The following is a 12,487-nucleotide window of genomic DNA, read 5'->3' on the forward strand; positions in this document are numbered from 1 at the left end:
GTATCAATAATGACGTTAATGAGTCATGTCAGATTAATTAAAGCAAACTTATTTATTAATTAAACAGCTTGTTATACGTTGTCATTACCACAGCCACTAAACAGTGAGAATGATATAATCCATATGAGAGGATGTGTTAATTGCTTTTTACGGCTCGACTGGGATCTCTGTCAGCCTCTGGGAATATTCATTCACTGTAATAAAACTATGTAATTAACTTGTACAGAAAGTTTAAATCAAAATTGCCGTAGCAACCAGCTTATAAAAAACATGAATATGGGAATTCAGAGAACTTGGGGATCTTTGGGGAGACCTTCAGTCCTCCTGTAACATTTCAAATGTCCTGCTGACACCACTCACTGTCCAGTGATTTACACTCAGTGTGCATAGAGTCAGGTCACTGCTATATTCCATGCCCGTTATCGCTATATTAAAACTAACAGCAACAAAACCAGTGCTGACTAAATGAACAGCACCAACACTAAAACACGTTTGCTTATTCTCTAGAATTAGTTTTATTGTGAAAAGCAACAAACCTGCTACTGAATTTCAAAAATAGCCAAGTGATTTCACAAGGAGAAACGTCCTGTCAATCTAACAAGGATCCACCTAAACACTGATGATTCAACTCATGAACAGAGGAGCCCCAACGCTATCAGTCCAGTCATCTGCCCTGTTGTTACTGCGTCAGTGTACACAGAGGCATCAGCCCACACTGGCAACTACCAGCTGACTTGGACATTTTTAATCTGGGTACAGCGCTACTGGTGAGCAAAAGTGATAAGCTCAAATGATCTCAGGACTTTTTACCAAAAAAGACAGAGTGTTAGAACAAGATGACTCATAATTAAAGGCCAGCCCTCACCCTACTGTATATTCACATAAGATAGTTAGAACACAGTGAAATTTATAGATGAAAACTCTACCTTTCTGCCACTGGATTGTGAGGGTAACCCCTATGTCTCCATATGAATTACTGATTGTGTCTGATACTTTAAAGGAAACTTTCAGATCCCTGGACACCATTATGTGCTATGCTGTAGCCTTGAATGATGGAACGACACTGACGTCATTAAGCTCTCTGGCTGTCTGCTGTCTGCATGCTAAAGCCCTGTATGTGCATGTTTGTGTAGCTGTGTCACAGTTTGCCACAGTTTGTGTTCATCATCACTCACTGCTGGCCCACAAGAGAAACATGAATGACGTGGCTTACGGATGGAAATATGGATGTTAACATAAAAAAGAGGCTCCACACACAAAAGAACCTTCAAAACCAGAAGAACCTCTGATCTTTTAAGGATCAAAAGTCAGACTAGGTTGCAAATCCAAGAAAAATCCAAATCATTTCAGAAACATTTCAAACGCCTGAATTCTGTAAACTTTGTTTACCATTTTTTTACTTTTTCATTTCATTTTGAATCCTATGCACAGGCAACAGGACGCCCACAGATTGTTCCCTGAACCTTGTGCTTTCAACACAGCATCTTTCTGTTCAGTAAACTGCCAGCCATTTCAGTCAAGCTGGGGCTTCCAGAGATTTCTGGCAATTTTCACACAATCTCTGCTCCCCATGATGATGAAAACAAGTCCGTACCTTGTCATACACCATTCACATCCATTATTCCTTACACAGCTGTGGGTCTATGAACTGACCCTGGCTAGGTGATTAATGTGTAGGCTATCTGACGTCCTGACACCTCACTGAATGACTGGGAATCTTGAATCTGGACAGAGATTCTGGCAGAGTCTTAACTTGTATTGATCAGTGGGTTAACAATGAGGCAGCCCAACAGAAAAGTTATTCACCAAATAGCCAAATAGCTGCAGGAAATGCAATCGATCACAACGACGTCACCAAATTAACCTTCTGCAGAAGAAAATGCCATTTGAGCTCAATACTGACAGAACAATTAACAGCCCAGCATGGGACAGTCCAGTTCAGAGATCGAGTATATTCAAAAACTATTCTCATTTTCACAATCTGTTATGTCACAGCCTTATGCTAAAATTGTTTAAATTAATGTTTCCCCTATTTCATCTACACTCAATACACCATCATGAAAAAGTGCGCAGAGAATTCTGAAGTGTTTTGCACATTTATTAAAAAGTGATTTTTGTGAGACTACAGTGTGTTAGACTGGAGTTACTGAATATTCCTACTTCAAAATTAAGACCAAGTACATCGTTCCAAATGAAGTGCTGCAGTACAATCAGCAGGAGACCAATGATGTGCGACTTGATTTTGATGACACGAGGAGTATGAGAGCGAAGGTTTTGAATATTCTCTGCGGTGCTGCACTTTGCCCGCGGTCCCTGCGCTCTGCCGGCCGCCTGCTCCCAGGGACCAGCGCTGCTCCTCCAGCTCGGTGCGCGGCTCGTTGTGCACCGCGACAGGAAAGAGGCGATGTTTGAGTTTTATCCTTTCGCTCATGAGTTATTGATCCGTGAACTACGCATCTGTAAATATCTTTCCAACTTTAGCGAAGTACCTGCCGTAGGAAGGGAGGGAATGGACACAGCCATGGGGAGCACAGACCCAGAGTCTCCGATAAAACTATGTTTAATGGAAACCAGGGGAGACGCACTGCTGTCTCCAGAGGGCTGCGCCGTGTAGAGGTCGCTCAAGCAGCCGGACACCACACAGCCAAGAAATGACCACCATCACCACCATCACCACCATCATCATCATCATCATCATCACCGCCACCATCATCATCAATCATCATCACCACCATCATCATCACCACCATCATCACCATCATCATCATCATCAATCATCATCATCACCGCCACCATCATCATCATCAACCATCATCACCATCATCAACCATCATCACCATCATCACCACCATCACCATCATCATCATCAACCATCATCATCATCATCAACCATCATCAACCATCATCATCATCATCACCATCATCACCATCATCATCACCATCATCATCAGACAGAAGGAAACATTTTCTTACCCGGAGAACATCTGTTTGCTGCACGAGCGCTTCGGTCTTTCCGACGTGAACGAGCCGCGTGCTGCAGTGGTTTCGTGCGGCAGCTCCGCGTGAGCCGCCTGTTTGAGGGCGCGGGGACGTACGGCACCGGCACGCGCTCCGGCTGGGCGAGAGGAGCACTGCGGGCGCGAGAGGCGGCCGCGAGGAGCTCTACCAACCTGTTGCTGACGTCAGAAGAGCGCGCCTCCAGCAGCCTCCCGCTGTGGTTATTGTGTCTGTGTTCAACACAACTGAGGTAGAAGGAAAACACCTCAACAGCGTGAACCACACGCAGACACCCGAGGTGACACCTCCCACCCCGTGGGTTCTTTCAGTAAGTCTGACGGTCATCGCGTCATGGTGTGTTGCGTGGCACGAAGATTTATTCACAAACAGTAGAGCATCAGCTGGGGGACTGGGCCCCAGACCAGTGTCTACCCATGGCCTGATTAACCTCCTCTGGGGCCCCAAGGTACATCTAGAGAAAATCAGTCAATCAATAAATATAAATTACATGTCACATGTTTAAAACATCCTTGGGACCTGCAACAGCCCATGCATTATCATGCTGCAGCATGAGGTAATGGCAGATGAGTGGTTGCATGTGGTCTGCGGTTATGAGGCTGGTGGATGTGCGGTCGATGAGGGTTAAAGGCTGTGAAGGCTGAGAGCTGATGCTGTGGCTCGGCAGGTGAATTGGTTTGTGGCGGCCTGAATGGATTGTCTGGCAGCCGAGAGCAAATCTGCCACTGAACTGGCTGAGAGATGGCGTACTTGAAGTGTGAGTGCTGAGCTGATTGCAGACAGGTGTGGAGAGATGGCAGACGCCAGGTGAGGTAAGCACAACACACACACACACACACACACACACACAGTTTAGGCTCTGATATCGTGTTGGATGGTTTATGGCTTATGGCTGGTTTAACCTTGGGTGGTGAAAAAGAAAAATCATGGAATATACAATAACTTGTGCTGACAAGTTCATCATACTGATCTGCATATCTTGTTCTTTTTGGCTGGACTGCAACAGTGGAGCCAGTCCTATAATCAGGACTTAGTGACTGAGTGAGTACTAGAGTTGAGTGATCATTGTTCCACCACTGGTCAGCTGAATGTATGTATGGCCAAAATCACAGCGCAGTGTTTGGGCTCTATCTTAAAAGTCCAAAGCACACGGTCTAAAGCCCCTGACACAAGTGCATTCAGGCTGTGTCCATATCCACTGTTGCTCTGATCTAACCATGGGAATGTTCCGGGTGCAACATGCAATTAACCAGAGTGCCATCTCTCACTCCCTTTAAAAGCCACGCTGGCACCTTGGTACATTGCTATTGTAATGGTGCAGTGTTTCACAGAATTAGAGTCTATTTGTGGCGAGCTGCTCTGTGCATCCCCAGGGGGGCAAGGAAGGGCTGAGCAAATAAATGCCCCAGAGCAAACTACAACATAGACATCTTTTATGCTATATTATGACAAGTGTAAATAAATTTTCGGTTCATTTTGAAACTGTGTTGGACAAATTTAGTGTAGGAGATGAACGGGAAACACTGTGGCAGATTTACCAGATAGTAAGAAAGAACGCTTCTCTGCAGAGCCTCATTTATGCCCAAGATACATCCATGACGCATGGCAACGTTATTCAACACACAACATGCCACGAAGAACGCTCCGACCTTTTGAGGCTGTATTGTAATGTTCCACCTGACTTGTCCAAACATCTGAAGCACATTTTAACAGGCAGAGTGAGTGAGTGCCCAGCAGGCATGAAACTGGCCACCCACGTCATTAGATGTTGGTATTTGGTTGAATGTAGGTTGTGGCGTCAGGTGACCAAAATTCAATGTCAGGACAACGTCTAATGCCAACGTTAATTTGACATAGAATACTGATGACAGCTGACGTTGATATTTTGTTAGTTTAAAGTTGTATTGTTAACCAAAATCCAAATGTCTCATGTCAAGGTAATGTGGACACAAAAATATTGACAGTCTAGTTGTGAGCAAACCCAACCTCCACTGAACATCAGCTAAACATCACAGTGTCTGTCAGTGAATGTTGGGTTGTGATGTCAACCCGATTTTCATTTCCAACCAAAATTTAATGTCAGTCTGACATTAGAGTGGTTAGTCAAACATCTTTCTGACATTATGTTGACATCCGGTGTCAGGAGGGATATTACTATTTTAATACTGGTTACTCTTAGTGTTAACTACAAACTCTTGCAGTGAGAGCAGCAGCTTGGAAATGGCTCAGACCTTAACATGGAGTCTTAATGGGCCACATTTCAGTCACTATTTCAAACTTGTTCTGTTGTGTGACAACAGACACAGAAAAACATGTAAATGAGAACAGCTTCATTGTGAATTCAGCTGCATTAAAATGGTGTAAATGTGAGCAGAGAGAGGAGGAGGGAAGCAAACAGGTAAAGGGCTGAAACCAGCTGAGACTAGGCTGAATGCAAATAGGACGTGATGATGTAAGATGTTTACAGCAGTTTTCAACTACATCCTCAATGTCACATATTGACCATACGTAGTCCAGTCATATGGTTTTGCCTTAGACTTGTTGGATTATATGTTCCCTGATATCATGGTGTGTCTGAAGCTGCAGGAATGTAACCAAGTATGACAAGTACTGCAGCTAAGCCTTTAATCATGATGATGTTAAAATAAATTACAGTATGACTGTGTCTTTCTCTCCTCTATTCATCTTCCCCTTGTGTCTTCAGTTCTGTTATGTAATAGCAAACTTTCTATGCGTGATACAAGATCAAAACAGGGATTTAATCACAGACAGAACAACAAGCTTGTGCATAATGAATGAACAAACATCATTAAATGGGCCCGTTGGTGGGTACTGGGGAATGTGGTAGTAAATTCATGACAGCAGGCAGAACAATGGTGAATCCCAGCTGAAAACAGAGCAGAAGACATTAGCCAGGTCTGGCCTGATCCAAATTTCAGTCACTCTCATAAACTCAACTCAGCTGCAACACCAAGTTTTGCCTGAGGGAAATCATACATCTAAACAAACAAGACTACCCAGTTATATTTTAGTGTTTTGGGTCATCATTACTCCTGACTATTGATAACAGTATACTCAGCTGGTTCACTGTAGGAACACAGACAGACCTCAGGGCAAAGCAATATAAAGCTCAACTTTGAAGCCAACATGGCAGAGAATTCCATAAAGCGCTCGGACAAATGGATATCTGAGCATCCATGTCATCGTGGCAAGCTCCATCTGCTGAGGAGGATTGTGTAATGCAATAGAAAGCTCCAGAACAGCATTGACTTTGAAGGTCAAGCTGTTTATACTGTTTGAACAAGACACAACACTGCCCCATGTGAGCAGCTTAAAGCCCATCAGCAGCAGACTGTGGTTAAACTGTGCAGTGCCCAGGTATGAATATGAAGCAGTGCAGTAAGTAGAAATGAGTTAAAATAGTGAAAGACAACAAGTTATCAAGTGTTTGTCAAGAGAGAAAAGGGAGGAAAAAAGACAGAATAATAAAACCTCCTTTAGTTTCAGGTCAAGAGAACCAGTCTTCAATACACACATACACACACAGGACCGAGGCACATAGACTCAGGCTGTACACAAGGAGATATACACACAGATATCAATACACACATACACACCCTCTCTCTGCTTATGCAACTCCTACACAGAGTGTTGCCATGGCGACTTGGTGCACCTTTAATCATTGCGCATTAAATCCGGTCAACACAGCAGGGGTCACCAAGGTAACAGAACCATTATAACAGTGACTTTTATGAAGGGCACACACACACACACACACACACAAGAACGTTATTACAGTGCATGGGTGATGATAGTGAATAAAAAAAACCTGTTGACTGAGCAAACAATTAGTCCAAAAGAGAATGGACACGTACGAAACTCGTGACAACTTCTACATAACCTCGCAACCTGTGGCCTCAGAGCTCAGTCAGTGCGGCAGAGGTCCAGGTAAAACACACTCAGACCGTTAAAGCCTCTTTAAAGATTAGAAACTTTGAACTGGATAGTTCTGGATGTTGGGAATCACCATCTGTTATAATCCAGACTAAACTGTAGTCTGGGTATTGATGACAGCAGAGCCTATACAGTACACTCTCATACGTTTGTTACCAACTACAGCACCCTGCATCAAGTGAGGTCATCAGAAAATACCAGTCTGTTTCACTTTTACTATGAATAGGATGTACCGTTGCAGCTACTGATGCTTCTTTTATGTCATCACACTGCTTTCAGAACAAACTTTTCCTGTCTTTACACCTCATCCACACAGGACAGGGATTCTGCTGCATTTTATTTTGTGTCAAATCTGCTTCTGTTTGAAGAACTACAGCAGCCATGACAAGCCATGTACTTGGTTAGTACATGGGTGTGAACCATCCGCTAAGGGCTACGCCTTTTTTTTCAGTCGGGCAGTTGTCCAGCCACCCTGAGTTCCTGACTACTCAGCGGCTGCAGGGAAGCACAGTTGCACTTCCAATTCACTGAGTGTCACATTACATTACAGCAAAATACTGCATTTATTAAATGTGCCACTGTCATTAAAGGAGGCAGAGAAAAAACTAAACATAAGACACACCAAGCATGAGAGAGCAGGAGAGAGGGAGGGAGAAAGAGAGAGAGAGGCCATCATTAAGTGCTAAGTTAAAGAAACTAAAGGCCCCCTACAATGAGGAAACTCTAACTTAGTCATGTGCCATTAAGCTGACTAATCGTGGAATTATGAGCACTCAGCTATGGTCAGTCAGCCAGTCAGTCAGTCACTCACTCACTGACATTCATGATTATAGGGCTGGCCCCACAGTTGCAGTCCAGCCAAAAACATAAAACAGTCTCTGAGATATGGAACTAAAGTGTGGAGACTCAGAAGTGTCCTGCTTCTTATTCTTTAATCAAAACGCAGGTAGAAAGAATAGAAGAGGTTGTTGGCAAAAACATAAACATATGGAGAATTATGAATATGAAGCAGTAAAAACATAAACTGCTGACAGTGGATATTTCAGTCTTGACCAAAGGGGTGCATGTCAGTTGACTGTCATTGCCAGAGAGCCACATTGCATTAGTTCATAGAGCTGCAATTTAACAGTAGGACTGTTGCTATTTCTAGTAGAACTTTGATAGATAGATAGATAGATAGATAGATAGATAGATAGATAGATAGAATACCAAGCTAAAATCCCTAACACCCGAACTTTCTTTGAGAACATATTAAGATGATACAGTCTGCTGCCTTCAAATGAGAGAAACTAAACAACATGTGTTGTTTTCCACTCTGAGTCACTGCTGTGTGCTGAACATGTCAGACATCCGACTGATGCTCCTGTTCACAGTGGATTACATTGAGTCAGCACGTAGTAAACTTCATGTTGTGCTCTATCAAATTACAGTCCTCTCTCATTCTCCACCACCATGCAGATGGTGGAAGAGACTTCACTCTGAGAAGGAAAAGGCAGACTGTACGACACACCGCACTCTCATTCATCTGTCTCTGACATCCACAGGTTCATTACATTTATGTCAGTCCTCATGTTTGTCTCTCTCTTCACTCTCCTCTTCTTCTTCACTGAAACTCCATGCTCCTCTTTCCCTCCCTCCCTCCCAGCCATGCGGAGTGATTGAACAGTCCATTAGGATCCCTGCTGGTTACATGAGGAACATTAAATGGAGACATATACAATTGCCCAGCAGCACTCTGCTCCGCTGGTCGACACATTTCCTCATGAAGAGCTAAATGAAATCAGACTCACATTTAGCAGACTGCAAGTTTTATTTATTCTTAAAGGAGAGATTAGGGGTCCTCAGCCTGAGCTTGTGTTGTATTGCAATGAGAGGCTGAGGCATCACCTGGTGTCTTTCATGACAAATTTTGCATCATTTGACACGTGAACATGAAATACACAACAGAAGTGCTAGTTGTCATCTGAACACAGTCTACTTCATTACACCAAGAATATGCTGCATGCACAGGGAATTTTACAAAACCTGATTTCAGGTTATTAAAATGCCAAAAAAGAAAACTGCTCACTGTAACCTTACTTGGATATTTGAGCTTTACTGTGTTGAATGATATATGTATAGAAATTGACACTGGAAGGCTGTTTTCAATTTACCTGTGTAAAGGAGCAAAGTTTGTCTTTGCTCATCTTAAATCTGAGTTGAACACATTCATGTAAAGGATGATTTAACTGTTGCCACCTCCTGAGAGTGACTGTGAAGAAGTGGAGCTCATCGTGGTTTCTTTAAAACCATCAAAGCATCAAATAGATGATTAAAATGCAAACAGACATAAATTTGAAATGCCTACCTGAGGAGAGATTGTATAGAGGAAATATCTGTGTGTGTGTGTGTGTGTGTGTGTGTGTCAGGAGTCCTCTGCAGTGCTCTGCCTCTGCAGTGGAGACTGTTATGTAATGGTGAGCAATAATAAAAAGGGGGGGCAGGGGCTCCACTGCAACACTGAGGGGCATCAATCAACACACACACACGCGCACACATAATGCATTGCATGACTGCAACAACTAATCAATGCACGCTCTCTCTCTCTCTCTCATATATACATACACACACTCTCTCTCCCCTGAGACGCCAGGATCTAGTTTTGTCTTCAACATATAATAATGATACTACAGTACAAAATACAAATACAATGAAGGAGCGTGCAAGGACGTGACAGAATTAAAAAAAAACAAAAAAAAAACAAGAGTCACCCTTGATCACACAAACAGGATGTGGAAAACATTGTGTATTTGTGTCGTGTATTATTATGAAGAGGGTCACAGTCTCCTCATTGCCCCACACACATTTTTAATCTCCAGTGGAACAGAGGCTTCAGTTGCATCTTTTATTTTACCCATAATCTCTCCAAGATCATGGGCACTACGTTTTTCAGCCTGTTTTCATTTCATTCTTTCCTCCCCCCTCATCCTTAAAAAAAAAACAACTTTCTCTATCTCAGCCCTTTGTAAACCTTCCTGTTTTGCTCCAGCCCTCCTCCCTTATTGCACATCTCTGTTTTGTCATTTCGTCCTCCTGTCTCTCTGCTGTCTTGTTTTCATTTCAGTTTCACCCTCTGTGGTTGTTTGTCCTTGTCACTGATGCGTCACTCCTGCTCTCTCTGCCACCTCAGCAGAAACCAGCCTCATTACTCTCTACACTGCACTGGCAGAGGAAGATACTCTGGTGTATGCGTGTGTGAGAGAGGGACTGGTTATTTAATGCATGAAGAAGAAACACAGAATAAAGGAATGAATACAGGGTGCAGAGAATCAGAGCAAGTCTCTACCATGAAAAAGAAACAGAGCTGTTTCTGTCCCTGTGGGATAATAGTTTGGTTAAAGACAGCTCTGCATGGCAACAGTGTGGACTGAGGTCAGTTCAGTCTATTACAAAGGAGAATTCATATTTGTAAACAGGTTATGTTCAGTTTAAATATCTGTGTACGTTGCTTGCTTATTTTCTAATGACAGCTTAGCCACTGTCAGTGTGATGCTGCCAGAAGGCTTCATCAGAACTGCTCAGCAGATGGCCCATGATCCTGGGAATATATCAATTACAAACATAACCCAGCCAGTAATTATGTTTGTCCAACATAACTGGGAAATCAATGTAGTATTATATAAATGTACTTTCTAGGAGACAGACTTGACTATGAACATCTTGAAGGAAAGACTGAAAATGTGCACTGTTATCCTCTCGTCTCTCTCTGTGAAGGTCGGCTCTCACTTTGCTTTCCAGTTACCAGAAGAATTGAACACTTAAGATTTCTAACCGGGAGGCACGGTGGTGCAGTGGTTAGCACTGTCACCTGACAGCAAGAAGGTTCTGGGTTTGAACCCTGTGTGGAGTTTGCATGTTCTCCTTGTGTCTGCGTGGGTTCCCTCCAGGTACTCCGAAAGGAACCCCTGGTTCCTTTCTCACCCCCACACAGCTGAAAAAAACCCCCTATAATCTGATGTAGGAAAGGTGTGTGGGGGGGATGTTTCTGAAGCTATCCAACAAGTAGTTATACTGGGCCCTTTTTGAGTCATAGAGCTGAGCATCCTTTTCGCCATAAATAAATACCCAGCAATCTTTGAGTGTGTAAGTGACAGAATTGAGGGAGCGACGAAGTTACATATATTTCAATATTTTCTTTTACACCATCTGGGGCAGATCCACATTAGTTTTGATGTTCAGAAACCTCTAGAAACTTTTTTTTTTCAAAAAAAGCACCTAGTGACAAATCTGTCGACACTTTGGACAAACCTTAGCAACTTTTTGTAGAGAGTCACCAGTACTGCCCTGCGAGCCTGAGGCACACCTCTCACTACATCCACTCTGTTCAGAGAGGCAGCAGTTTGTTACCAAGTGGCAACCTCAAGGGCTGAAAAAAGGATGTGCCAAAAAACTGCAGTTCCTCGAATGGCCACTTGAGTCTGGCTCCAAGAGCAAATCAATCCCTATAAGCTCCCATCTTAAAATCCCCAACGTGCCTGCGTGCCTGCCACAAAACAGCATGCGTCAAAGTCTCAGCTCTAGACACACCACACCTCTTTGCCAGTTTTTGGATTTGCCCGGGTAAGGCCCCACCAAGATGGCATCTGGTGAGCAGCCCACTCTGAGCTTCAGAACTGCGCCTCAGAAACCTGTGGGTGATGTCATGGAGGCTACGTCCATCTTTATATACGGTCTATGTTTGTTACGCACACAGAGGCTTTGTGCTGGGTGAGAGATAAAATAAGAAAGATATTCTGTCACTTCTAACTTTCTCTGCGTGATCATTTTACAAATAAATCAAGTTGAAATCACCGCTCAGTCTTTGTCTTTAATTTCTGTTTGGTGATTTTGTCAGAAGATGGAAGTGACTGCTGGCTAACATGTAGTCTTAAGATTGCTGGGCACTATTTTAAACTTTTAAACTTCCATTGTCTGACAACAGAAACAGAAAAAGATGTAAATGAGAACAGCCTGATTGTGACTTCTGCTGTCTTAAAATACTGTATATGTGAGCTCAGAGAGGAGGAGAGAGGCAAACAGATACAGGACTAAAACCAGCTGAGACTAGGCTGAACGTAAATATGATGTGATGATGTCATGAATATACTAATTTGTATATTATGCCAATTCACAGTTTTACAGTGGTTTACAGTGGTTCCACAACAGTTATCAACTTCGTCCTCAATTGACCATAACATTGACCATAAGCGGTCTAGACATACAGGTTTTGATCACGTCTTGTTAAAATGTCTGTACTTCCTGATCCAAACAAAGATGGCAGCCAGAAATGACATAGTGTACAGTTTCTCTTTGCTCAACTTGAACAAAATGTTTTAAATCAATTGGTATATATCAGTGTTTCTTTCCAATATGAGATATACAATATAAACAACATATATTTGCTTGGCTACTTTGGGAACAAAGTTCAGTCTAAAGACCAGTTATTTGGGGACAACTTGTCCAATCGGTGACAGAACTGTGTCCCCAGCTGGGAAAAACC

General features: G+C 43.0%; 1 protein-coding gene across 3 annotated transcripts in view; it reads right to left on the reverse strand.

Moving 5' to 3' along the window:
• gdpd4a (glycerophosphodiester phosphodiesterase domain containing 4a) overlaps positions 1–9,997 on the reverse strand; it is a 52,752-nt gene extending 42,755 nt beyond the window's left edge. For 2 of the 3 annotated variants that reach the window (XR_011693449.1, XM_071496313.1), the window contains exon 1: positions 2,974–9,997. The gene's annotated coding sequence lies outside the window, so the exon portion shown is untranslated. The remainder of the gene's footprint in view (positions 1–2,973) is intronic. The other variant, XM_071496314.1, reaches the window with a different exon arrangement.
• Between the last annotated feature and the right edge of the window lie 2,490 nt (positions 9,998–12,487).

Source organism: Trachinotus anak, unplaced genomic scaffold (assembly GCF_046630095.1).
Source record: "Trachinotus anak isolate AG129_WGS33_773 ecotype Australia unplaced genomic scaffold, CSIRO_AGI_Tana_v1 ptg000014l, whole genome shotgun sequence".
Lineage (NCBI taxonomy): Eukaryota > Metazoa > Chordata > Actinopteri > Carangiformes > Carangidae > Trachinotus > Trachinotus anak.